Genomic DNA, 27973 nt, shown 5'->3' with positions numbered 1-27973 from the left:
GAGTCACTTTTCGTTTTCACTGTGTGACACTGTGTCACTGTTGGTGTCCTTCTGCAGAGAAGGGCTTAATCTCGCATGCCAGTGCCACTGAAACCGACGGGGAGGAGTGTGGACTGTTTCTGGTCTGAGACTGATGAGCAAGGGTATGATGAGTGGGGTGTGTGGATTCCTCAGGGTAAGCGGGCAGACCGACACGGACAGGACTGGGGAGCATCTGCTTTTCTGTGATGCAAATGGTTTTTACTCTCCTTGGTGTTCTGTGGCTGTGCCCGAGAATTTGGGACCTTTCTGCTTCATGTGCTGAGCCGGAGTATAACAGTGCACATCAAAGCCACTTATTTAAACATTTTCACAAAACTCGGGGGCTAATTTTTCCTTCTTACAAACAGAATGCAAATGTATATATTACTCCATCAAAGGGCAATGCTCTTTATTTTTATGATCTAGATTTTTAAGAATTCAGATTCCAGAATTCATGACTCACTGATTAGGAATGCGTTATGCAAATAACTCAGCTTCCATATCCAAATACTGTTTTGCATCATTCACACCTCATGTCTTGGAAAAAAAAAGTGAAATGTTTCCTCAAAATAAACAAAACCTGCAGAAGAGTTTATTGTGAGGGTGAAAATGAAACAGGCACCCATTTGCCTGGGAACTTTTGAGGGAAACTTTAACAGTCTTGCATAAATAACTTTGTAAGTTTTGGGGGACTTCTACCGAGAGGATGTGCCATGTAGACTATATTACAGTGTTGTTGGCTTTTGAATTGTTCAATTTTGAAAAGAAGATGCCAGGACACTATGTAACATACATTTACCCAAGTGGTGATGGCACACACCTTTAATCCAGGCTGAGGCAGGAGGATCTCTGAGTTCTACAGAGTGAGTTTCAGGACAGCCAGAGCTACACAGAGAAACCCTGTTTCTAAAAACGAAACAAAAAAAAAAAAAAAAAAAAAAAAAAAAAGGAAGGAAAAGAAAAAAGAGTCATGCTATAACATGCACTTATACATAGACTGCTATAGCTGTGCATGAGAATTTAGGGGAGAATTTTGAAGTGCAATGATGCTTCACTAACATGTCTTGTGAAAGGAAGGTGGGAATAAGAGAATCAGGCGTAGCCATTGATTCCTAAGTCATGGGTTGGCAAATGGCAGGGCCAAGCAAAAAGACTCTGTTTTCTGTGGGTTTTTAAAGTTCTGGAGTAGCAAGTAGGGTGTGACCTAGAACCCGTGTCTGAGTAGGTGTGTCCCCATGCATGTAGAGGTGCCTGTGCCAGCTGCTCCCACCCCCCTGTGTCAGAGCGGAACTGGGAGTCTGCACAGCGTTCAGTGGTTGGAGCCTCACCGTCTTGAGTGATTGCATTTCTTGGTATGGCAAAGCATGTCATATTTCAGTAGCAGTTTCCCTCAGAAGAAAGAAAGAGGAAGGAAGGGAAGGAAGGAAGCCAGGGAGGACTAGTTTCCTCCTCAGCATGAACACGTTGTCTTTCTCCTGCTGTGCCCACACTCATCTCTCCTTACAGGTCATAGACATGTTTTTGGCACTGTGTAGAGTAAGCGTTCCAACATGTTTTTAATCTTTAACTTTCACGTCTTTAAAAGTCTGATGTACCGACTTTCGGCTGCCTGGAGATAGTTCAGGGCCTAGCACCTGGCAGCTGTAATGTTCTGTGCTTTATGCTTTTCCATATAAAGGTTAAAGAAATTAAAAGGAACATGAAATGCCTTAACGATGTTGATGCCTATAGACGGAGATGCGTATTTCTTAGGTTATGTTTCTTGCTGCATTCCCTACCCCCAACCTCCTCTCAGTATCTGTATTTAAAGGCGTTCTTTGATGCATTTGGTTAAAAAGGATGGCTTGATACTACTACCAGGGACTCCTTGAACTCTGCAAATGTTGGGGGTGAAAATCCCACCTCTCTCCGCTGTGAGAGTTGAACTATAGCATGATGATGCTTACTCTGCTGTTCAGCCTCACTCTGAGTGACAGCATCATAATCTTGACCCTCTGAACAGGGGCATGTGCATGGAGTCTGCCCAGATCATCCTCAATAGTAAGTGCTGGGCCTTGGGAATGACCCTCCCAGAATGCCTGGTGCCACCCTGTCTCACATTGTGAATCTGGTGAATCTGGATGGACTTTTTTTCTGCTTAGGAGAACTGTTAGGAGGCAGAGGCAGGCAGATCACTACAAGTTTGAGGTCAGCCTGGTCTACATATTAAGTTCCAGGCCAGCCAAGGCTACATGATGATACTCCTGTCTTAAAGCCAAAAAGTTGCTTGGCTTGTTTTGGCTTCTGAGACAGTGTTTTCTTGTGTAGCTGTGGCTGGTCTGAGACTTGGGCCCGGAGCACTAGCTGGGGCTACTGACATTCACGACTCCATTTGGCTCCGAATGCCCTTTGAAGTGGAACTCCATAGTGAAGAATCGGCTGCCAGAACTCTAACTGCCTTAAACGTCCTTTGAAGGGATCCTGTGTCACCCTCACCCACTCTGGTGTGTGATGAGGTCTAGGGATCTAGTGAGATTTGCCTTGTCTCCCACGTTGTGTGAGGACCTGGTATTTTCATGGCTCTCCCACGCACAGCTGTCAACCTGGTCCTCAGTTCTGACTCTTCCCCTCCACTAAGCTATGGTGGTCCAGGTCAGATGGATTCATCTTACAGGCGTGTTAAATCTGCTCTACATACAGATCCTTGCAAAGTAAACACTTGGAAAAACTTGGTACCCAGCAGCCGCCTTCTTTGGGTCTATTTCAGATAAGCTGTCTTGTGAGGCAGTAGTCTGGGTTGATGCTTTCTTCACTCTCTATGCAGAGTGGGAGCCCAGAGGACAGCAGCGAACAAGAGGAGACGATCGCAGGCTCAGGCTTGTCGGGCGGAATCTGAGTAGAGAAAATTTGGGTCTCATTCTTAGATTAAGATAGCTAAATTTCGGTAATTATTTTAAACAGTTTTTAAAAGTTCTGTCTTCCCATAAAGTTGACTTTTAGGGCAATGCTTTTTGTTCCTGTAGTTGTCAAGAGTGTCTGAGGGATCATAGAAGAAAGAATAGATATTTGAGAACAGGTATTTTCCATCATAGAAGGCCCAAGAAAACTTTTATTTAATACTAGGACCAGGGATTATAACTCAGTGATAGAGCTCTTGCCCACAGCAACACATGCACGCACGCACGCACGCACGCACGCACTCACACACAGACACACACACACACTCTTTGATCTAGGCAAGTGAGGGAGGTGGAAGGGAGTGGTGGACAGAGAGACTGCTTGCTAAGCAGATAAAGATGTAGCCCAGAGCTGGATCTCCACACTTTGGTTTTGTTCTGGCTGCATCAGCTCACACCCCGGAATCCAGAAGGAACCGGAAATGTGCTTCGCCTTGTGTGGCCCTTTTCTGGCCGTGAGCTTTGCTCTGGTGATGTAGTTCGGAGCACTGGTGCTCAACCTGGAAAGATGCTCCTTTGTCCTGGGTAGTCCGCATCCTTCCTTCTTTCTTTGCTCTGTCCTGTTGCAGTTTCCCACCTGCCACTTTGGGATCTCCCTGTGTTGGCAGCCCTGATGTCTGCACAGCACATCTCCGGGCCGTTTGTCTTCTTCAGACTGCTGGGCATCTGGGAAAGATGGAGTTGTGGTGGTGAAGGGATTATATTTTCTGAGGCAGACAGGTCTGAGACTCAGCCAGCCTGACCTCTTCCTAACCATACAGTTCTATTTTTAAAGATGTCTCTCAATAGCAGGAAGTCCTTCCTTGTGTCTACCTTCAAGCCCTTATGCTTCAATTTAAAGCCATTTACTCTGCATTCCGGAGAAGACAAAGTATCTCTTCATCAGCATGGGGCCCAAACCCCATCATATTTTAGAATTCTCTGCTCTGCTCTCCGCCATTGCATCTTTTTGAATAATCTCTCTTCCTGAACTGAACTCCCGGCTTTGTTCTTATTTACGCCCGTCTTCAGAACTCGCTGTTCCCTCAGGGCTGTCCTTCACACACTGGTCAGATGATTGTAGACTACAGTGACAAGCCACCTGAGTGGTTCCTGTGTGCCCCTCTGTGCTCTCACATTCCACTTGCCTTTTGACAACCGCTGTTCGATGGGGACCTTTGCTCAGCTTGGTGTCCCAGGAATCCTGGTTCTTCTTCGGGTCACTCCCAGCTGGGCAGGAGTCGCTTCCCTCTGGTAGCCCGTCTGGCCTAGCCCATGTGAACTTGGTTTTCTTGCCCTGTTTCTCAGCTTCTGCGGATGGAGAAGACTTACAATCCTGTCCCACAGGTGCCTCTTCTTCCTTGGCCGCCCCGCTGGTGACAGCTTCATGAAGATGGGGATATACAGAGTGGCCTTTCTTGTCTGTGCTGTAACTCAGCTCGGGGGAGACTGTTCATAACTTTCTGCTGACATGTGGAGAACAAAGGTTTTGGAGAGGCAGAGTCCAGATTCCCGGGAGCCAGCCAGGCCAAGTCTTTCCATTTCCGACAAAACCCGAGTTAAGACAACAGGAGTTGGTCCTTGTGTTTAATGGGACAACAAAGCCTAAATGCATGGAATAAGCACATCTCTTTTGTGTGTCGGGGTGAGGAGAGGTGACGGTGAGCGTGTAGGATGATAGGGAAAGCATTACAGACATGGGAAAGCATTTCAGAGTACACAGACATGGCATGAGTAATCGCAGGCTTATAGCCACAAGGCTGGCTTTTCAACTCCTGCCTCCCTCGTTTGTACTCAGTTCAGTGAAGACAGATGAACTGAAATGGGAGGAGGGCCACCAGCCCGCTGACTTCAAGGACCCCGGGATCTCTGCCCCAGGGGAACCTGGAGAGAACCCCTCGATGGGCTCTTTCTCAGATTGATTTACTTTCTTCCCGTCTTGCCCGGTCCTCTGATGAGTCTGATCCCCACAGGATGACCTCACAGTGGGCTGGGCGACTTTGAGGACTTCTGCCTCAATCATCAAGTCAGGAGCAGAAATGGGAAGCTTGAGCTGTAGGGTGATCAGGAGTCACTAGGAAACCCCTGAGTCTACATCGATCCTTCTGTGTGTTACAGGTAGCCTTGCCCTTGCCTGGGAGTGCAGGGCCATTCCAGAGAGATGGCCTGGCTCCACAGGTCCAGTGCCTGCTGTATTTTCAGAGGCCGTTTAGGTAATAGGAGTTTTGGGCTGGGGCTTGGCCAAGGCTTGACTCTATCACCAACTTTCTCTTTGAAGAAGGGCTTCTCTGGGATTAGTAAAGGTGCCCAGTGTTGTTTACAAGGCTTCACAGTATCAACATTATCTTCTCTCTAGATTATGCATAGCTTTTGTAGAAGACAGAGATCATGTTCTTAGTTTTATTGTTATAATTTTGTATTTTTGTGCCAACCCATGTAATTCTGATTCATACTTGGTGTTCAGTTGGTAATTCACTCAGGTTGATGGACTGGAGGCCTAGCTTTGATTTGAATATTGTGATTCCCTGTCACTGAAAGGTGTGAGCTGGGACAGTCATTTGTCTGTTTTGTCCCCATGTCTCTTCAAATGGAGGGACTGGGAATGGGGATGACATCTTGGGGACTCAACTCTGTGGCTAAGTAGCTTGCACCATCTGCCTTTAGTCACCTAGTCATCTGGGGCAGGGCTTTCTGGGGAGCAGAGGGAACACCTAGTTGGAGGATGGAGGCGTAGGAACTGGAGCTCATCCTGGTCCACAGCCCTGAGGCTGCCTTACATGGGAGGGAGAATGGCCTGGCCTCCAAAGGGACTGAATGCAGCCCTCTTCAGGAAGCTCTGACTGGCGCTCTCTCTGTCTCTGTCTCTGTCTCTGTCTCTGTCTCTGTCTCTCTCTCTCTCTCTCTCCCTCCCTCCCTCCCTCCCTCCTTCCCCTCTCCCTCCCCCCCTCTCTCCCTCCCTCTCCTTTTGTTTTAGGGAAACCCTCTCATCAGTGAAATTTACTTACTCTCTCTATCATGTTGCATAGTCAGCCAGACAAACTAGATTTAGTTGATAAATAAATACTTCTCTTAATGAAACACCAACTAAATTTAGTTCCAGTTTTAGACAATTTGTTCTCCAAGACTTGATACTACTGTCCTTGCCTTATTGACCAAGGGGGACAATGGTTTCAAACTGGGAGCCCAGGCATGGCCAGGTGGCCCACACCTTTGGAGTGCAACTGTAGACCGTCTGTCTGTCTCCACTGCATGCTGGAGGTAGCCCGGTGTGAAAACCTTCTTAGAGAGGCATGGGGAATCACTACTACTGTCAGCCAGAGGTACTCTTAGGGAAGTTCTGGACAGTGGCTTCTGTGGCCTGGAGTCACCCTGATGCCTTAGCTTAAACCCCGACAACTGCCTGCCCTCTGTTGGGGACAGTAGTGACTGGGATTAAGAGGTATGGTCCCATGTCATTGATTTGTTAGTAGCTGCACTGGATGTCTAGTTTGATTGAGATCCGTCTCTGCCACATCTAAGAACTAAAGCTCCTTTCTCCCTGTGTTATCCAAGAGGATGCCACGTAGGTAGGCAACGTGGCTGTGTTTGTCAATTCACGTTAGGTGTGTATTGTAATATGAAACCTGCTTGTTCTCCTGCCCCTGTTAAGGGTGACTCATAGATGAGAATAAAACATCTTCACCCGACTGTGAATATTGCCAGACTTTGAACCAACTTTACGTAACATAAGGATGCCCCCACAATTATGTCATCGAAGCCAACTTAAATTCAATAAGAGGCATGTAGTTTCTGTGAGCTTGAGTTCTCTTCAGACCTGAGAATTTAGAACTTAGAGGAGATAGCACCTCGTCTAATCCTGTCTGCGGGGTCCTTGCGTTTGCATTTGCTGAGCACTTACTGTGATATCGCTGGAAGGGAGGTGAAGGGTCAAAGCAGACTCCCTTTATTGATGCCAGCTTTCTCATTTGTGAGCTGGATGTGTGTGGGGAACAACGCTGGTGTGTAGAAGGCAAATCCTTTCTGCCTGAGACCAAGACTTGGCTCCAGAAAGGCTAAAAATGCACAGGCCAGGAGAGACCAAGCGGCTGTGTGGCTTAGCTAGCAGAACTCCGCCACAAATCCAAATGGACCAAGTCTCGAGGCCATGCTGTTTCCAGGGCATCACCGCCACCTTCAGCATTCAGGGCTGTAGGTTGAGATGTGGGTGATTGCTGAATTGTCCCATCAGAACTAAATAGGCTTCCTCTTTTGACAGCCGTCTGGGGTGGGTGGGCACAACAGTTCCTTCCTGGCTCTTTAGCCTTGGTCTTTGGCCACTTTTTGAATCGGTAGAATGCAGTGGCTGCACACATTCCCATTTTGGAGTTCCTATGACACTGGGAGGGTCCCCCTGTACTTGGTGCGTCAGCCCTGTGAGGTCCCCTTTACTTTGTCTTTGAACAGTTCCCGATCCCAGGTGTTGGGGCCGCTTGGTGACTGTGCCTGTGCATTTGACTGCAGGAGATCATGAACCCCACAAGCTCGCGGGTCTTTGAATTGTTCTCCCATGTGCTTGCCATTCATTCTCGCTTTTACAGGCAAGAGGGCAGAGCCTGGAGAAGAAGCAGCATGCCTTCCCCTTGCACCTTACGTCATAAGTGTCGCCTACTGCATTTCAGCGGAGTCCAGCTTTTCCGCAGCTTGGGAAAAATACATTGACTGAATGACCATTGTTTTCATGAAACTGCAGCAGGAGCAGTGACGGTTGTTATTAAGAGTTACGTAGAGTTGTGTTCTTTAAGTCTTCAGTTTTGAATCAGATTAGCTCTCTGTTAACTTAAAACAGCCCCCCCCCAAAAAAAAAGAAAGAAAGAAGGGGAAAAGGAGCTGCTGGAAATGAGAGAAATATTAGCAGTATGAAGCATGTTAACGAGTGGCCATTAGCACTTTCTGCCTGCAGGAATAGCATCCTTAAGTGTTTTATTGGTAAGGGAATAGAGTCAAGTCCCACCAAATGGTATTCCTTTCCAAACTGGCAACTTCTTTCAATTTCCTTGTTATTGCCTACAAAGGAGCATTTATTTACCTGTCACAGTGCATGCCAAGGTGGGGAAGGGCACTGTCGTCTCTCTGGCTGCATCCGGCCCTCGGGTAGATCTGGTCCCTTCACCTGGTCCTTTTCTCAGTCCTCCAACCCTTCCAGGGGCTCTGAAGACACCAGCAGCAGCGGCATCTCAGGGCTTTGATCTGGCCAGCGTCTTCTGTGTGGCATTGGGTCTGAGCATGGTTCTCAGTGTGACTGGGTGGTCGGTGGCGACAAGGGCAGCCATGGGACACAGGATGGCCATCAAGTGGTGCTGAAGTCAAACCTTTCCTAAGTTTCTAGCTGACTTTTCTCTTTCTAAGGGCTCCTCATAAACCATAAGAGACAGAGTCACACTTGACCGTTGTTACCACCCACCTCCCGTTTTTTTTCCTTTCCTCCAGCCAGATGAACCCCTTCATTTATATTATAATGCAAAATGCTCTTCCCTCTAGGCCTCAGGGCCTGTGGGGAAAATGGAATTTGGCTCCAGACCAAGCTCCAAAGCCAAATGCCCCAGGTTGGGCCGCCTGACAGTTTTATAGAACAGCCTCCTGGCAGTTCGGAATGGCGAAGGGTCCCTCATTCATTTTTCAACAAATATTTTGAACACCTGCCATGTAGAGGGAACTGTTCCTGGAGTTAGGCATACAGCAGTGGTCAAAGCCTAAAAGAAATTCTTGCTCTTTGGGGGCACTCTTATTCTAGGTGGGAAAGACATATGCTATGTAAATAAACACATGCATTGTTTACTACGTCAGTGACTTGAAGAAAAATAAGGCGAGGAAGAGAAAGAGAGGTGTGTGTGGTAGATAGACTGCTGATTGGACGGCTAGGGAAGGCCCAACGTGTGAGGAAACCAGTGTGTGGATCTGAGGAAGAAGCTTCCAGACAGAATAATGGCAGACAAGCCCTCTGTGTAGAGTTAACCTGGCTGCTGGGCTCTTTTGAGGAGGTTTAAGGGACAGCAGAGGTTAATGGGAGCTGAGGCCAGGGAGGTGGAGAGCAGCTTTTTGTGGGTAGTGGTTTTGACTGAAGGGAGGTGGAAATCACTAGAGGACAGTGATGTCACGTGACACTTAGGCTGTAGAGCAGTCAAGCACAATCTAGGCAAGGTGATGATGGGTGCTTAGGCCAACCAAGTGGGAAGGTGAGAAGGGGTTGGATTCTGGACAGATTTATCTTGAGAATAAAACGAACAGGATTTGTTAAGAGGTTGGGTTAGAGGTATGAGGGGAAGGACAGTCCAAGTGGAGTGTGAGATGTTTGCAAGAGTAGAATTCGACTTTCTTAGCATGGCAAGGAAGACCACAGGAGGCAGGGGTGTGTGGACATGTCTAGGACCCACCCTCCTCAGTGCAGGCCTACACTCATGCCTCTTTTCAGGGAGGGCTGTGGGAGACAGCAAGTGACCTTCAGATGGAGCTGTTGGGAGACCTCCTCTTGTCCACTGCTTGTAGCTCAGATGATTTCAGCCAAATCCTAACAGCAGTTCTTCAGGAAAGGCAGGCTGCCACTGTGCCTTGCCTCCAAAGCCTTCCTGGTGGCATCTTTGCACTGTGCCCAGGTCTGATGGTCAGTGCGGGACTGAGATTTCTTGAGGAAACCTCCTGACCTCCTTCCACAGATCCTCCTCTCTTCCTGGTTCCTAAAAAGACGTGGCTGGCAGACTGATTTCCCTTGAAGGAGAGTGAGAGCCCTCTCATGGAAAAGTAAAATAATTCTTGGAATCCTCACAACACCCAAGCCAGCCAAAGCTGAGATCAAGGAAATTATGTGGGGGTAATTTGCAAGGACCAGAGTCAAACAAATTGCCTCTTTGTTCTGACCTCAGCTCAGCTCTTCAGACAAGATGACCATGATCTGGCAAATTCAGTGAGAAACGGAGGGTCCTTGTTTCTCTGCAGGCCACCTTTTCTTTTGAGGTAGTCTCTGTGTTTGAAGGCTGGCAGGGAAAGCAAGCTCCTTTCAGGGGAGGACTTTTCTTCTTTGTCTCAAGAAAGACTTGAAAAGCAGCGGTTCAACTTCTGCATCCTTCATTCCAGCCTTGGTTTTTTGTCTGTCTGCTCTTCGGAGCTAGGTTGTCAAAACGCAGGGCAAATTCTTTGACTCGGAGGTGACCCAAAGGAGGGCCTGTAGAAGGGTCCAGGCTGTGATTCACCAGGTCTAGCCTTGTTGCCAGGAGCCAGGCAAGGAGTTCTGTGGGCCTCAGTCTTTCCCAGGGTCCTGCTTAGGCAAATACCTAACTGTTTGGGTGCACATGCCTTCCTGCCATGTTCATCCTCATAAATGTGCTTTGAGACCAGTTTTCTGTGGTGGCTGAGGTAAATTTTCATTTCTTGTTCACCAGTCACCTCCTGTCCCTATAGGAGGGAAGTGAAGCGCTCTGCCCCAGGGTGCTGTTCCCTGGTCCAACAGTCTCAGGCCTTCAGAAACGCCTGTCCCAGAGCTGGCACGCTCCTGTGTGATGCCCGGTCCTGATTGCGCTTCTGGGCCTGCTCTTGCTCCCGAAGGGATCCTGGCCTGGCCTGAAAGCCTGTGCACTCAGGAGTCCTTTCTAGACCTTCTTTTCCATCCAGCTTTTGCATTTGGAACCAAGTGTGAATGAGTCTGAGTTTTCTTTTCTTTTCTTTGGTCTAATTTGTTCTTATTTAAGGTAGGCAGACAAACCCTCGCTCGCTTGCTCGCTCGCTCGCTCACTCGGGTTATCAGTGTTCTAGGCTGGTTCTTCGAGACTTTGTAGCTGTTACTCAGCTGTTTGTGTTTGTGGATAAGGACGACGAGGACGAGCTCTAGGACAGGAGAGAACTCCAGTCTTACCGTGACTTTTTTGAAGGGGGGATCGCACTGCCTTGCCAAGTTAGGGTGCATCAGTAACTGCTTGGCAACCAGTCCTGAAGACTGTATGATTTTAGAGCTTTATAGAAAGCTGTGCATGTGCCGTGTCTTCTGTGAAATTTTGTTGTGTTTGCTCTAGCAACTGTAGTGATAACCCATAGTTCAGGCCCCATGATAAGCTGTCCTTTGTCTCGGGAGCATTGGATTAGCATGGAAGCTAATCCTGACTGGGGTACAGCTTCAACAGCTTGATTTTTGCCCCCTCCCCATTTTCTGTCTGGTGCTATTTGGACGACGGTTTCCACATTTCTGCCATATGTCTTTGAAGAGCTCAGGACTCAGAGGCAGCGGTAGAGTCAGGACGGTGAGCTAGTTCAGGTGGGGAGGAGGCCGGGCGTGACCGAGTGCATGGCGTAGACAGTGAGCTGTTGCAACAGCTGCATTTGGAAGCGGTTCTTGCCCTCTTTTTTGAAGGACTGCAAACTATTTGGAAATGCAGAAGTATTCAGCCAGGTTTTTAACTCTGCTGGCTCGTGCAGAAAGCAGCTTCATGTTAGCAAGAGCAAACACCTTAGAGGTGCGTATACATTTCCCATCCTCTCGAGAAGACGAGCACTTTCTTTTCTTTGATCCCGCCTTGCTTCTCTTGGTGTCTTGTTTTGCATTCTACTGAACCGGACGACCAATTTAATTGTTGGCCTCCTGTCTGCAGGGATATTATGTTTTTTTTTTTTTTTTTAAAAAATAGTGCTTGTTTATGACCAAGGTCAAAGACAGTATTTCAGAACAAAAATTAGAGTTAGTTCATAATTGAGTACATATGTATGTTACTGTTTATTTTTATAGTTTGCTAATTTATTTTTAAATAGCTCAGTTACGCCAGCATGTTTACAGCTCTGTTCATCACATGCCTTTCCAGTCAGGGTGTTAAGAGGGACATGCTCTTCAACAGTGTGGATCCCAAGTTCAATTAGATAATGCCATCAGCTAGCAATTTCATTACATTAATTGAATGTTTGGGCAGAAAGGTAGTTTTGTGGAGGATACAATGAAAGACCATTTATAAGTACATATGTGTAAATCTCCGCATTACAGGCATTATATGGGGTCGCTGACAGGAAAATGGATCTATCAGGCTCCAAGAAGAAAGCATGAGGTGCTCGCTCACTCACTGATGGCAAATGCTGTCTTCTCAGCTTAGGAGGGCACTGAGCATGGCTGTCTGCTTACTCCTCCGAAGGTGGTCCACAGAGCTGTGTTGTGGGTGCTGGGTCTGTGTAGATTTTCTGGGGTGCAGAGGACCCGCTGAGGCTGAAAACACAAGATGCCGTCCAGTGAGGTCTTTGTCACCTCGGAGGACCTGAGAGCCACCATCCTTAGGTTTACCCCATGGCACCTCAAGCCAGTGTGTCCTGGAGCTTGTCACATGAGTCAGGGGACTTTATAGAGCAGGACAGGAGTCACTGGCAGAGCCCTGTGGTGTAAGGCAGACAAATGGACTACACCCCGTCTCAAGGAGCTCTGGGAAGAGGTCGGAGTCCCAGCCCCTAGTCAGCACAGCCCCGGTGCCCTCAGACAGAGGGAGAGCTAGTGTTCGAAGTCCCACAAGCTATTTTGGGTCTAGGTGTTCTTACCTCTTACCTCTCTCTTTCTCTCTTTCTTTCTCTCTCTCTCTCTCTCTCTCTCTCTCTCTCTCTCTCTCTCTCTCTCTCGTGTGTGATTTAGAGTGGTGGGTGTCAACTGATGGCTGAAAAAGCAGGATCCTTGGGGGTGTTAACAACTATCGGTGCCTATGAGTAATTCATTGTCTTCCCAGACCATCTGGTGTCACTTGCTCTGTGAAGTCTACTGTGGTGTCCCATATCCAGCAAAAAACCTATTCGGGTTATTTGCCAAACACCACCGCTCCACCCCCACAGCGGCTGGCAGATAACTGAGATGCGGCTGCTGTTGCTCTTGCGATTTGCTGCTTGCGATCGGTTCTGATCATTGTTTGGAGGGGTACTTGCTCCCTTACTCAGGTAGAATTAGTCCTCCTTATGGGCTAACCACGAAAGACTTAGTCTAAAAATTATAGACTTTGGTGTGTGTGGGTTGGGTGGGGGGTGGTTATTTACCCACTCTCATCACAGAGTGGCCACCTTGTCTCCTGTTGCTGAGAGGTGGGGGCCAGTGGGGAGGGCCATTATTTTCTTATCTTCTTGCCTTAGTGATTGAGAGGGCACTTTGTCCTCTGTAGAGCTTAGGAAGCTGAAGGGAGGGGTCAGAGGTGTGTGCGGGAGGGAGGAAAGGGAAGATTGGTCTGGCCTCCGAGGCAAGGCAGGAAAGCCGCTGCTCCTGGGCCCAAGTGCAGATGCAGTGTTTGTCCAGCTGAAGGCAGCCCCACTCGGCTGCCTAGCCGATGAGTGATTTCCCAGGCTGACAGCCGCTCCAGCACATCTCTCCTACAAGTCCTGACAAAGTACTGTGTTCCTTTGGGGCTGTTATTACTGCAGCAGGCATTTGGAAAGATCTGGAAGAATGGAACACTTACAGGACAACCTTGAAGCAATTTCTCAGTGCCTGCTTCTTCCCTTCTCCGGCCATCCAAGAGCTTTGGTTTATGAAAATATCAGCTCCATCCCACGTAAAAACCATCATGCTGTTAATAATGAGAGAGAGAGAGAGAGAGAGAGAGAGAGAGAGAGAGAGAGAGACAGACAGACAGACAGACAGACAGACAGACAGACAGACAGACAGGCATGGTGTGTTTTTATGGGTCTCATCACCTCATGTGCTGCCTTGTGAGGAAGCAGGAGAAGGAGGCATCTCACGTCCAGGGAAGACCACTGGCGTGTCTGCTTCCTTGGGCTTTCAGCAGAAAGCTGGGTTTGGTAGATGCTGTATTTTAATGGTTCAGCGTAGTGAAGGTGGTGGGGGATGCTCGCTGCTGGGAGGAGCAGGTGAGAGGACATCATTGGACCTTTCTAGGGTTCGAGGGGACAATAGAACATCAAGCTTTTATCACCACAGCCCCAGAGCAGCAGCACAAGGGCGGGCGAGCGTGGAGAAGAGCAGTGAGCGCTTCGGCTTGCGCTCTGGGCCTCACCTTTTCTGTTGAAGTACTGAGGGGGTGCTCTGAGTGGAGGGGTGCCGCCTCTGGCTGCTGAGCAGACCGTTGGTTCATCCCTTTACTCTCCTCTGTGAACTTGACCTCCCCGGCTTCCAGGCTGAGCCCCGATTTCAAGGAGAGCATTAGTGTGAGTCTGGAAGCCCAGCTGCTCTGAAGTTGACTTTTCTTTTATAACAGCTTCCTCTTTAGGAGAGCGGGTTGGCAGGTTCAAGTGTGTGTAAGATTTTGGTTTTCAGACAAGGTGGCTTTCTTGGCCTTTACAGTGGGCGGTTGGGTTGGGTGAGGCCCCACCATGACTTGGAAGGCGAACTCAGTCAGGCCTGAAAGACTGTGTCTTGATCATTCTTATACCAGGCCAGGGGCAGCAGTTGGGAGGTGGGGGGTGTTGGGCTTCCTGCTGTGTGGGTAAGTGCAGGGTTCTCTTCTCTTCTCTGCTGAGCTCTTCTGCTTCATGTGGGGAGTCCTGCCAGGCAAGTGTGAGACCAGAGCCCTGTGACACAAGAGCAACCTAGTCTAAATGACACTTTTCCAAGTCCTCAGACAACGGCAAGCATTGGGAAATGTGGGGTTCAGTTGGGCATGAGTACTCTGTGTTTTATCTTCTTTTCCTCCCTCCCTCCCTCCCTCCCTCCCTCCCTCCCTCCCTCCCTCCCTCCCTCCCTTCCTCCCTCCTTCCCTCCCTCCCATCATTACTCCCTTCCCTTTCCTCCTTATTTCCCTTCTAGAATCAATAAATTACTATCATCAGATTTAGGAGGCTTTGATGAATAAAAATTGCTGTCTAATTGAAAAAAAAATTATACAAAAAATAATTACACTCTTGACAAAGGTCTGGAATATTCTATCAACAAGTCCCAACTTTGCATATTGTCTTTTAGACTTTCTACACAGGTTCAGTTAGTCCCCACAAAGTAGGTTTCCATGGACAAGGGTCATCTAGGTGCGTGGTCCGGGTTTCTCAGTCCTGGGCTAGCGGCTGCTAGGTGTCGGATGCACTGAGGCTTTGTAAGCTTGGAAACAGCCAGGAGCATCAGGATTGCGGTTAACGCTTCGACCCAAGCTCTGTGGCTGCAGTGCTAGACCAGGGCCATCCAGGGCCATCCACAGGCAGGTGAACCTGTGGGTGGGAGTGGGTGCCCATCCTGGGTGTCAGTGGAGGAGAGTCCAGGGGAGCTCTTAGTTCTCAAGACATGAGAGGCAGCTGTGCCTGGGCAGAAGCTCAGTTCTTGGAATGCCTGTCGAGGCTGGAGTGGTGGTGTGAGGGGTCTTTAACGCTCCAGATTCTCTGGGTGAGTGAGGCTCCTTTGCAGTCTGTCCTGGTCCTCCCAGCTGGAGTGAGGGTGTCTCCCAGCTGTTTGGGGACACTGCTGGGCTTCAGGGCTTCAGGGCGGGGCTGGCACAAGCTGACTGACTTGTCACCACCCTCCAAGGAGCAGGTTTGGAGTGAGTGGATCCTGGTGTGCCCTTTCTACACAGACTCCTTCATTCCTGGCCTCGAGACTTTAAAAACACATACCGTGTGTCGAGATGACAGGCACCTTGGCTTTGTTCCAAGCCAGTGGCTGTCCTTCCCACATAGGCTTGGGCCCTGGAAGACAGTAGGTGCTGGGAAGCCGTGGTGTTCTTTTTCGTCCCTTCCATGTCTCTTTTTATCCGCATGAAACTCAACTCCCTTAAAGATTAAGTACTTCCTCATGGTCATGTAGCTTCCTAGAGACCAGACCAGAATTTCTTTCTGTTTGTTGATTACCTGATGAGCGTATTTTGCCCCTTTGTGTTACCATTATTGGAGCCAAATTACTAGTTGTTTTTTTTTTTCTGATGACGACAATTTAAAAACAAAGTTTTAGTAATGTGTCAAGAATTCCGTGCCATACACAAAAGAAAGTCATGTCTAGAAAAGTTTTCTGAGACAAGGCCTTGCTAAGCAGTTTTGAACTTGGGATCCTCCTGCCTCTGCTTCCCTAGTACTGAGATGGCAGGTGTGTGACTTGACACCTGGTTAGAAAACCTTTTAAGTGGCTGCTTAACTCCTCTTGTAGAATAAGACAGCATTATTCAGTGTGAAGGATATGCTTCGTCATGAGGATGCTGTAGAGAGGGGACCCAGGAGGAAATTCGGAAGCTGTTTGGGGTGTAGAGGCCACGCTTGCAGCTTGCTGTCACTGCTCCAGGGTGCCGCCAAGGAGCTGCTCTGTAAGTTTATCAGGCTGAAGCTTTTCCCAAGGATTTGTTTTTCTGTTCACTCTCAGTCTGTCGAGTCAGGGCTGACCTGCTGTCAGCTCTGGCTTTGGAACACAGCACATCTTCTGTGCATCTTTCTGGTTACTCTGGAAAAATCAGGAAGATAGAACGCAAGTCCACCGACCCATGTGATGAGGGGACAGTAGACCCTAAGTCCACCGTCCCGTGTGAGGGCACAGTAGACCCTAAGTCCACTGTCCCGTATGAGGGGAGAGTAGACCCTAAGTCCACTGTCCCGTGTGAGGGGACAGTAGACCCTAAGTCCGCCGGCCCGTGTGAGGGGACAGTAGACCCTAAGTCCGCCGGCCCATGTGAGGCGCTACAGGGCTGATGAGTGTCTACACAAATATTTATGAGTCTGGTAGGCCTGAGATATGCCCTTATGGCACCCAGAGCTGCCAGGTCTCTAGCGCCTCGGATGCCTGGCTTTTCTGTGGAGCCAGCCCTGGTCGGTCTTCCCTGGAGCGCCACTAGTCTGAGAATCCACTCAGGGTAACACAAGTAGTACAAAAGATTCTTAGTGCTGCGTCCCTCCTTTACTAATACGTTAACTGGACCAAGTCACCATTCTGGAAAGCAGAGGCAAGTGTAACTTTTCTGAAAATGTCTACCTGCTCCTCTTCCTAAATTTTCATGTGAAGTGAACACTTGGCTGTGAGAAGGCTCAGGGAAGGCCGGCATTTTTGCCATTCACGCAAGCACCTGAGGAGAACACATAACGCAGGACAAACATTTGGAATTAATGTGTCATTGGTCAATGACAGAAGGCTTTTTCATTTTCCAAATGTCCCGACTCCCTGAGACCCTCCTGAATTGGCTGCCACTGACTACAGGCAGAATAAAGATGGCGCCCCTAGTTACCAGCCGGAAGTAAGCGCAAAACACGCTCACTGAGAACTCTCGAAACAGACCTGGCTTGGGACAATGCCGCAGAGGCATCTCATTTGGAGGGGTTCCTGAAGCAGGTGAACACCACCAGTTTTGAATTAGTTCACCACAGGGTGGACCAGGCAGTTCAGTTCTTCCCCATATTGTGGATGAGGGTCAGGAACCCAGAAGGACAGGCATCCCACCCACCCTTCTTCCTCAGTTCCAGGGACTATGGGGCTCCTGCTCTGGGCTTGGCTTCGTAGATAGTCCCAAAGCAGCCCCGGGCGGTTTGGCATAACGCCAGCCCACACATTTCATTGATGAAGAAACTGAGGCTCAGATTAAAGAGCTGTCCCGAGTTCACGGCCAGGTAGCGCGGTCCCAGGATTCCTGCCTGTCTGCCCACCTTGGGAGTGAGTGCTCAGCATACTGCACTGCCAAGGCTTGGAGTGGAGTGTGCTGGTGGCCATCTCCAGCTGTGCAGGCCACCAGTTCAGCACCTCCAAGGGGCGATGGGTGTCCCCTGCCCCCCATTCCTGGGGAGTGTCCTTGTTACTCCCCCCCCCCGTCCCGTCCCGTCCTCACTCTTCCTGCTTTTGCATAGGATTCTTGCTCTGATGCCCATATTGCCTGGGTGACTGTGCTGGCCAGGCCACCAGCCACTCCCTGCCCTGCTGGGAAGGCATGTCTGTCAGCCCACAGAGGTGTGGTTCATGGGGTGGAGGAGTCAGAGGCAGGAGTCCTTGGGAACTGGTCTCAGGGAACCTCACCTGCCCCCTGTCCTCCCTTCACCCGGGCTCCTCTTGGGGATTTTCGCTCCCGGGGGCAATTTTTGAACCCACAGCCCTGTGCTACCCTCAGACCATTATCAGGCATCCTGGGCAGCAGGGCACCGGGAGCTGCAGCCCTCAGTGCCCAGGGCATAGCCTGACATACAGTCACATTGGCGAGCAGCCTCAGGCAGGCCTGGGCAGAGGACCGAGAGCAGGCGAAGGAGGGAGCTGGGGCGGGGCGGGCCAGAGACAAAAGCCAGCTGGAGTACACAGCTCGTGTCGGGGTGGGTGTCCTGGCTGGAGGGGCTCGCCCAGGCTGGCCTGCCCTGGGAACAGGCAGAGTGGCGCCTGCTCTCTCCCTCCAGTCCTGCTTGCCGCCTGCCAGCTGCTGAGCTTCACCTGGGGCTCGGAGTCTGTTGCTTAGGGGCTAGAAGAAGAGAGAAGTGAGAAGGCAGAGTGCTGAGCATCTTTAGAGAATGTCCCCTCCCCATACACCATGGCCCCTCTGTGGCCCCTTCGGACCTGGGGGCTTGTGTTCCTGGGGCTGGTGAAGAGGTCCAAGCCTGCCTTAAGTACTCTCTTAAGAAGGCAAGGCTCACCTGGTATGGTGGGCATGCCTTTAGTCCCAGCACTAGAGTGGCAGAGGCAGGTGGATGTCTGTGAGTTCAAGGCCAGCCTGGTTTACATATAGAGTTACAGTTTAGCCAGGACCCTGAGGGAGAAAAGGGTGGAACTCAGGAACTTGGACTCTAAACGGTGTATCTTGACTTTTCACCTATTATCTGGGTGGCCTTGGGTTGGGTCTTGGACTCTTATATGTAAAATGGAGCTCAAGTCCCATCTTGCTCATAGGAAAAAATGTGTGTCTAGCCCTTCCCTCTGAGGTGTTAGAGATCATGGAGCCTCTCCCAGCAGGTTTTTTTAAACTTCAGTCTCAAACTTAGGACAAAAGTGTACGGCAGGGAAGGATACAGATAAGCCTGGGCCCTGGAATCCCACTGAAGAACACTTTCTGTTCACTCTACCTTGGGCCAAACACTCTTCTCCAGTTCATTGGCTTGGGCCCCAACGACCGAAAAGATAATGGAAGCCCTAGTAACCTGAGTACCAGAGGGCACATTAGAGAACCACCCCAAGAAAAGCAGGCGAGCTGGAGCCGGAGCTGGAGCATCCTTCCCTTTGCGGGTCCGTGTGTAGACAGAGACCGAGGCCTGGCAAACAGGAAGAGACACTGTCTTGCTCCCCACACATCTGCTTCCTGCTCAGCACGGAGATGTACCTTGTGGGTGAGCTGGACAGGTCTACAGTTCAAAAGCACGTATGAGACAAATATTAGGATGCGAATTCAAGAGACTTTCTCAAGCAACAGAGTCTCCAGTCTTCTCAATAATTGTTAATCTTGGCTAACAGTGGGGTGAGTCCAAATGCACTTGGGCTCATAAGATGACCTCACTGCCTTTCGACCTCTTCTCTTCTTCAGCGGCTCCCAGATCTCAAGTGCTGGTGAGTAGGTGTAGAGACCAGTCCCTTCTGCTCAGCTTGGCCCAGTGTCCTAAACCAACGTGCTTTTGAGATCTGAGAGGACCAAGTGCCGGAGGTGACTTGGTTACGAGTGTGCCAAGCCACTTCTAGGAAAAGAAGTAGGCTTGAAGTAGCCTGCTGCTTTCCTGGTGCCAGGGTAACGCAATGCTTGGAGCCTGGGACCTCTACCTTTTCAGGGCACATCCCACAACCTCACAGGGACCCCTCTTGTGCAACCCACTCTGCACGGGTGTCTTAGGTACTTGTTTGCCACTGATAGTTGTCGTGGGTAGGGAGGAGTCTTTGAAGCACACTGATCCTCCGTTGAGCTGTCCTTGTGCCCAGCCTGTAATGTCCAAGGCCTCTTCTTCCCCTAGGGCCCCTGGTTATCACTGTGGGCATTATCTACACCTACCAACTCTGCCGGGGCCGTGGGGTCCCTCAGGGCGCCTCACACCCATCTTCCCAGAGGCCTGTCTTGTCTAAAGCCCGGCCCTCTTCTCTCAGACTTGAGGTGTGTGCCAGCCCTGCTCAGAGTGTCCCCTTCCAAAGGACCAGGCCCAGCTCTTTAGGGGTGGCCCTGTGGCTCTCCAGGTCCGTACCTTCATGGTCTTCTCCGGTTCTGTGCATAGCAATCTGTGTCACGCCGGAGTCCTTTGGGGGAGATGCACGTTGATAGTGAGGTGGTCACTTGGAGAGAGGGAAAAGTAGATCGGCGTGGAAAGGCTTTAGGGAAATAAAGGTTGTAAATTGCTTTGCAAGCTGCCAAGTGCCATCCAGTGGAAGCTATTATTATTATGATCGTCATCATAATGGTCATTGTCATTACCATTGTAGGATGTGGCAGTGGGGGACGTAGTGGCTGGTGAGTGCCGATCAAGTTTCCAGCCCATTCTTGATGCTACAGCTCCGAATTTATCTGCCTGTGACATTCGGATTTAATTTCGGTGTTGGGTGTTTGGTTCTTCCCCGCAAAGCTCTCTGGTGTGTCCCTGGTCTGCTACGCTGACAGTGAGTTCTAGGGATTGACTCAGGCTTCTTAGATAGACTTGAACACTAGTTATTTATAGGCTAAAGCAAATCTGAATTTATAAGGCAGAACATTTAACTGATTGCATTTTATAAAGTTTTCTCTTTTTCCCCTCACAGTGGTATGCCCTTTCATGGACTGTTTCTCTAACTCATTGAGCATTTACAGGTCATTAACTACTCTACAAAAGGATGGATATTGGTAGAGAGAGGGAAGGCTGCAAGGAGAGACTCATCTCTAGACTCGCAGAGGATGCTGCTCAGTTAGGACCGGCTGGCCAACAGGTGCCTGTAGTGTACTCTGTACTCAGCGCTGCGGTGGGGCCGGGGTCGCGGACCTTCCACGGGGGATCACAGTGCCCCTGGAGTAATCCTGGAGACAGGCACTGAGTGGTAGTGCCTCACTCGTGTCTCGGGGTTGTCAGCGGGATAGCGGGTCCTGTTTTACAGAAACTGGCGTTGCAGACAGGGATGGAGATCTGAGGAGGAGCTAACCTCAGACTCCTCTTGGAAGCACAGAGAGAGCCCATGTTGGCACCTAGAAAGTGAAAGACTACCAGCTGGCCATCTTCCAGTGGAGACTGGTTCAGTTTGGGGTCTTGGGGAAGACGAGGCTCTTCCTGCTCTCCTTAGAGCAGCTGCTATGGAATCACTTTTGCTGTGTCCAGAGCTGACCAGAGGGCACTGGTAGACCCTATGAGACTCCCACCAGCCTGGCCCTCCGCGCCCGCCTCATAGGACTAACCCCTACCCCCCCCCGAAAGTCCCTTTAGACCGTCAGCTCTTACCTTGGTCCCTTGTCTCTGGCACTTTGCACAGCCTCACTGGCCAGGCATTCTATAAATGCTTATTGGAGCCTCGTGGCAAAGGTCCTGCATTTTCTGACCCTAGAACCTTCCCAGTGCTGATCCCACAACCACGCCCCGGTTGCCTTCATCCAGTTACTTCGTGGAGCTTCCTCCCATGGCTTCCCGTCTTGTACCTGCTGGCTACCCCCAAAGCCTTAGTCACCAAGTGTTCACACTGGGGGAGGTCTCTGACCCTCTGGTTTATTCTCTTTTGTTGCAAGGTTTCCAGGTCTACAGTATGTTTTGTAGGTGTTTTAAAAAAATATTCTCAAAAGATGGAAAGAGCCCTGTGTCTGGAGTCTTGGAGACACGAGAGTTCTATTGAGAGTTGGCCTTTACTTTGCTCCCAAGTGTGTGCGCTCTGCCTCAGGCTCCCGTGTGGCAGGGGCTCTGTACTGGGAGAGGGGGTCAAGTTACCTCTCTCTGAGCAGGAGGGAATTCACTTGGTACCTTATATCTATGCATGCAAATATGGGGCCCTTTTCAAACATTTTACCTTTCAGGGAAACCCCGAACTCAAACCACAGGGACCACAACATACAGATAATGTCTACACCCCACTCAGAAAACAGCATGACTGTGGCCACTGGCTAAGCTGAACTTGAACTTGTGTCTAGGGTGTTGGGCTCTGAGGTACTGATGGAGCCCACATGCTGTCTCTTTGATAAGGAAGTGAGGCAGGATTTGGCAGCTCTCTGTGGCCATATGGCTGATCTCTGCCCCAGGTGTGCCTGAGTAGGAGGCAGCCCCCGATTCAAAGCCTTAGCAGGTAAGAAGTGTTTTGGCTGCAAAGGGCAGACACTCGCATTCACAGACACAGTGCTCTAGGGCTGATAAGCCTTTGGAGCTGACCTATTGCAGGCTGACAGTTGCTTTATCACAGGCCCCAAAGAAGGGTTGGCCCCTGTGGGCAGGATGGAGGATGAATGACTGGGTAGCTAGGTCTGCTGCTGTTTGCTCAACTGGCCTCTTTCTGAAGGCTCTTGTCAGTGGAGAACTGAATTTTATTTCTCAGTCAGAATAAAATGATTTGTGTGCCCATTGGTTGAGTAGAACATCCCTCCATGAACTAAAGAAAGTGGAGGATCAATCCCTTGTCTCTGCTTCCACACCTTATCATCACTACCCATCCAGTTTTCATGTGTCCATCTGTCTGTCATGTGGCTGCTTCTCAGGTTCTAGCTCCTGTGTTGGAATCTGCATTTCTATTGGACATCCTCCCCAGAGCCTTGAATTATTGTTCTTTTTCTCCCCCTTTTCTATGGATCCAAACTTGCTGTTGGGAAAGGGGTTGCTAACCTTGATTCTGCTGAGGTGTAAGTAATAAATACTGGGAGCGTTGCATTTGATCACACAAGCTCAAAGCTTTCTTACTCCCTGTACATACATTATAAATGCAGACTGGACTGGTTTAGTTTTCCTGATAACCTACGAAGCAGTTGAATTATTACTTCTGTTTTACAGATGAGTCTTGTTTCATTTTACTCTTACTGTTCTCACTGAAGGACCAAGGTTGTGGTGAACCGTTCGGAGTGAGCCTGGAGTTGTTTGTCTCCACAGCACCAGGCTGTACTGCCCCAAGTCTGGCTGTGCCAACTGGAGGTTAGGCACATGGAGCGAACACATGTCTTCCTGTCTCCTCTCAGCTCGCTCTGGGCCACTTACACTCTTCTCTCCCCATTTTCCCATCTCTGCAAATGGCACATAGTTTATTAGACATCAGGGCATTAGACAATCCATTCCAACCTGCTTGCTCACAGTGGGTGCCTAAGATCAAGTGGGGTAAGGAGATGTGGCCTTGACGATTGGCCAGGCGGAGGAATGCACCCATGAAGCCAGAGCGCCAGGTTCCTGCCACAGGTGGTGTAGCTGGTGCAGATGAGCCTCGCCTCTGCAGCCCCCACCCTGCCCGTTTATCGCTAGCAGCAGTCTCTCTTCCGTTTTTCTCAGCTGCTTCCTCTTGAGTTCTTTCTGTTTAAGATGGCTCCCCTCCCTTTCATCCACACTCCATTTGCGCCCCCTGCTTTCCCTTAGTCCGCTTGCTTCTACCACAGCAGCGGGGCCATCACAGCTCTTGCGCTGAGGCCCTGGCTCTCTCAGGGCCCGCCCTGCGATAGCTGAGGAAGGGGAAGGAAGCAGGGCGCTTCAGGCTCCTCTCCCAGTCCTCTACCATCCATGGTAAGCAGCGGTTCCCTGGGTTTTACCCAAAAGCTTGATGTTTTCTGTCTTTTCAAGGCCGTTGACAAAGTAAGAGTCTCTCTAGGACCCTGAGTTCACCTTCTCCGTTAACAGGAGATGCTAACCTCTTCTCCTTCGACCTGACAGGGGCCCTGGGGGCTCTCGTTTTTATATGGCCGCATGTGGCCCGAAGAATGTCCAGCGTGCAGATGCTTTGGGCTCTGTACCCATCATTTCCTTAGAGTATTGAGAGGTTTCTGCTTGAAGGAAGGTGACATTTGGTTGTTGAGATTAACAGATGGCTGGAGCAGAGACCTGAGTCAAGCTCCTCAGGGAACGGGGTGGAAGTGGGGACGAGCAGAGGACAGCACAATGGCGCTCCCTGGACTCGGAGGCCCAACACCTTCCCCGTGTTCTCAAAATGCCTTAGGTATGTTTACTCAAGGGAAACAAAGATGCATACTTGTCAATTGAATACATAGGCAAGATATTTATTGTAGCATGATCATTATAGTTCAGAGTGGCGACCACTCACGTGTCAAGCAGTAGTAGGTGACCTGTCATGTGATAACTGCACCTTAACAACAAAAGAATGAAATAGTAACGTATTTAACAACATGACGAATCTTAAAACCATTCTACTTGGTGGAAAAGAGGCTAGATATGAAAGATAACAGCCTGTATGATTTCATTTATGTGAAATTCCAGAAGAGTCCAAACTATATTAATAGGAAGCAGATCACAGATTACAAAGAGTTGGGGCTGGTGGGGGGCCCACAGCAGAAGGTCACGAGGAAGCATTTTAGAGCCATGGAGATGTTCTGTGTCTGGATTTTGGTGGTGGGAACGTGACTCGACAGTACAAGTACAAAAGACTTGCTGTATGTCAGTGATGCCTCTATACAACGGACGAAACAAAGCTACTAGAGTAGGACCGGTACGAAAGACTGCTTGTCTGTCTGTTAACTGTTTGGGGTTTTCTTAAAACTCAGACCAACTCTGAAGGGATCTGAAGCATGAGACTGCTGCCTGGGTTCTGGGGAGGCACCACAGACACTGGTAACTAGGTGAGAGAGAGAGGTGGACTGGGCTGGGTTATCTGTGAGAGCATGTGCACACCTAAGCAATGTGTGTGCACTTGTGGAGTGTGATAGGGGTTTATTTTTCCTAGGATCCCAGTGGGCTTCACCAGAAGAGAAAGAGAGAGCATCCAACTCAGTCATATTCATTGGTTGCCACCACCGTCCCCTGGGAGAAGATGCCGACAGCGTTTCCTAAGAGTGAGGGTTGTTGTTTTCAGTATCCACCTTCTTCCCCAAACGGTTTCTCATGCAGTGGGCATGCATGTGGCATCTGGATTTCATTCATTTATTTGGTAAAGCTGCACAAAATGCCTTTTCTGAACCTGGCTAGATGTTAAGGGTTCTGTCGATTTGGGTCTATTAATGTGAAAAACTGCTGTGGAAGGTCATGTTGATCTACCTTGCTGCTCTCCCGGTTCCAAGTCTGGCTCTCACAGTTGAGTAAGGACATCCAGCGTGCTTTGCTATGGACGTTCATTCTATCACATAACATTTCCAATCACAGTTAAAATGTCCACTGCGGTCGCTTCCACCAGGACCAGCCTTCCTCTTACCAGACCCTGTAGCTGCTGGGGAACAGGAATGTCTGTGTTTGCTGCTTACTGGCTTCGAAGTTGAGTCTTTCTTAGTGTTGCTGGATTCAAAAGAAGATTAAAAATACGTTTATAGAGTTGGACTTGGTGGTTCACTTCTTAGAACCCCAACACCAAGGCAGAGAGATTGCCTTGAATTCCAGGGCCACTGATCTACATAGTAATTCCAGACTAGCTGGGGCTACCCAGCAAGACCCTGTCACAACAAAGCAAAGACAAACAAAACAAAACCCAACAAACAAGAAAACCCATTCTTTAAGGTTTTGTGTCCAGCACATGCTCATGTAGACCCCAACTTCCTTGTAGATGCAGATGTGCGCGGTTGAGACACAGCTGCAGAGCTGTGCAGCCCCCAAGTTGAGCTTCACATAAAGAAGATGCCGTCATGGGGTAACTCCTACATGTCAGAGTCAGACTTCATCGCCCTGTACATGGGTCTAGCTGGCCCACGAACTTTACATTTGCTCTTCCCCAGGGTGTGGGGTGGCTGTTGGAGGAGGGTGGGTAGCCATTGCTAATCTTTGTGTAGCATAACATGTTACTGCCACTTGTCTTTTTATCTGGGAGTTGAAGCAGATATCGGACGGGGACTGTTTGTGGGAACTGAGAAGGTGGAAATTACCATTCTGAACAGAAATGATACTTGGAAGAGCAGTAAAGCAGTCTTTAACTGTAGTTGGTTGCATTCCTTGGGTGTCATATATCAGGTGCTATGCTTTTACTGGGGAATAAAATAAAAACAAGGAGAAGACAGCGTCCCAGCACTGAGGAAACAGGCGCAGAAGCCATGTGCTTAATCAGAGGCAGAGTGGCAAGAGCAAGGGAAAGCTGAGCTCTAAGTGAAGGAGCAGTCACGAGAGCTCCGCTCAGGTGACTAGGCTTGACCCTCAGCGAGCCTTTGAGCACCTACAACATTCTAGGAAGTTGGAAAGGAAGGAGAAAAGCCAGAAAGGAAATGAGGATAGAAGAGTCTTTTCACTTGAGCAGACTATTTTCATTGGTGGATTCAGGGAGCCAAGACCAGAACAGCGGTTTGGATATGAATTGTGGAACTCTGGAATGGCAGCTGCAGGCGTTGCTCTACATCCTCAGATCATGGCATGCTGTTAAAGCGCTCTGAGCAGGAGTTGCAGTGGCCTTCCAGAAGACCAGGCTGAAGGTTCTATAGGGCATGACGTCTCTTCTGTTCACTTGTCCATTCTGGAAGACGGAGTTAGTTGCATTTCCTTTCTTAAGTGAAGTGGGAGCCGAGTGCTGTAGGAGACTAGCGTCTGACTGTTACGAATGTAGAGAACAGCCAACCCCGGCGTGTGCACGCCACTCTCATGGATGCAGAGGGACAGGCCTGAGGTTTGGTAGTGAGAGCCCATCAGCTCCTTATAGGTCTCATTCCTGCCCTCCAGTGCCTTGTGCTGGAAAGTTGCTCAAGGTGGGATTTGTCATGGTGATGTGTGATGAAGCAAGTCAGGTACCAAAAGTCCATACCCTTATATGCTCTCTGATGGCGTCCTTCTACCTGGGGGTGAATAGGCTAGCCTGAGTCTGAATGAACTGTTGGAGTGGAATAAAAGAGGAGTTGATGAAGGAGATAGTAGATAGGCAATTGAAAAGGAAAGGGGCCTGGGTCTCTGGAGATTAGCTAGCTAACAAAGAAAGGGGATAACCTAGTGTCCCAGAATGTTCTAGAAAAATATTAGCTCCTCTTGGATTTAAAATGTCGAACCTTCTTTTCAGCTTCTTTCATGGTACTTCCCCTTCTGGTCAAGTTCAGACAGGTGTTGGTCAAATGAGCTTTGGTTTGCGGTTGGTCACTCAGACAGCAGGGCTGTCCTGGACGAGAGAATGCTGTTTCAGTCAGGCAGGGCAGCCATGTGCCCACTGCCAGGGAACAATGGCTTCTAGAAGACGTGGTGATTATGGCAGAAGCTTCCAGTGGCAGAAGTGAATTAGGAAGCAGGGTGGTGTGGACTGAACAGCTGGCTCCCACAGGTTTCGGGGTGCTGTGTGCTAGCTAAGTGACATCAAGGAGTTAGGGTGAGGAAAGGTGTGGCCAGCAAGACCCTCATTGGCAGTTGGGTTCTTGTGCGCAGCTCTGTGTGAACCCAGCTGGATGTCTAGATTTGGGGCCTCCTCTTGCTTGTGGCCCATAGCATTTTTTTTTTTTTTATTTCTTTATCCAAAAATAAATTCATTTGGGATGGTAGTAACTTTGGGCTAGTTTGTAATCTTTGGTTATTAGGGTAAGATCTTATTGTTACTGTTTTCACCCTAAAACAGGGTAAAAAGCTAAAAAGTTCCACTGAATCCTTCCGCATTTTATCCAGAGGCAACTGTTCGCAGCCACAACAGGTTTGCAATGAATTGTGTAAGTGATACTGACTTCTGTGTCAGCAAAAAAGAAGCACAAACTGATCATAGATGACATTCCCTAATGACAGTCCCTACGTGTGTCCTCTCCTTCACATTTGCTGTAATCCTGTTATGGCATCGTCCTCTTACCTCAAGTTCTGTCATCTTTAAATGCTGTCAAATCATAACTGATTGCCAAGGACAGAGGGGCGGATTCAGGGAGAATGCAGCGGCGTTCCCACGCTCCGTAGAGATTAGGATTCTCTCCTCTGATAGACAGAATTCTTGGAGAAATTGTTGAGCTAAAATCAGAACCTCATCCTTCACAGGTTTTGATGAATTAGCCAGATTCATTGCTTGTGTTCTTAGGAGGAATGGAAGAAATGCTCTTTTAACAGCAACTGAGACAAACTCTTAGGAAATTTTTTTCTTTTTTTGGTTTTTCGAGACAGGGTTTCTCTGTGTAACAATCCTGGCTGTCCTGGAACTCACTTTGTAGACCAGACTTCTCTCAAACTTACCGAGATCCACCTGCCTC

At 49.3% G+C, this 27973-nt stretch overlaps 1 protein-coding gene across 11 annotated transcripts in view; it reads left to right on the top strand.

Annotated features, from left to right (window-relative positions):
* The window catches only part of Bcl11a (BAF chromatin remodeling complex subunit BCL11A), a 96146-nt gene that overhangs the window by 31955 nt on the left and 36218 nt on the right, over positions 1–27973 (top strand). Inside the window, exon 1 of one of the 11 annotated variants that reach the window (XM_037208928.1) lies at positions 5935–11413. The exons of 9 other annotated variants lie outside the window; for them this stretch is intronic. The gene's annotated coding sequence lies outside the window, so the exon portion shown is untranslated. Of the gene's footprint in view, positions 1–5934; positions 11414–21163; positions 23412–27973 lie in introns of those variants that run through there. One more of the 11 variants, XM_037208929.1, reaches the window with a different exon arrangement.

This window comes from Peromyscus leucopus, chromosome 10 (genome assembly GCF_004664715.2).
Source record: "Peromyscus leucopus breed LL Stock chromosome 10, UCI_PerLeu_2.1, whole genome shotgun sequence".
NCBI classification, from domain to species: Eukaryota; Metazoa; Chordata; class Mammalia; order Rodentia; family Cricetidae; genus Peromyscus; species Peromyscus leucopus.
Note: the sequence above shows the minus strand (reverse complement) of the source record. Positions and strands in the feature narration are given on the sequence as shown.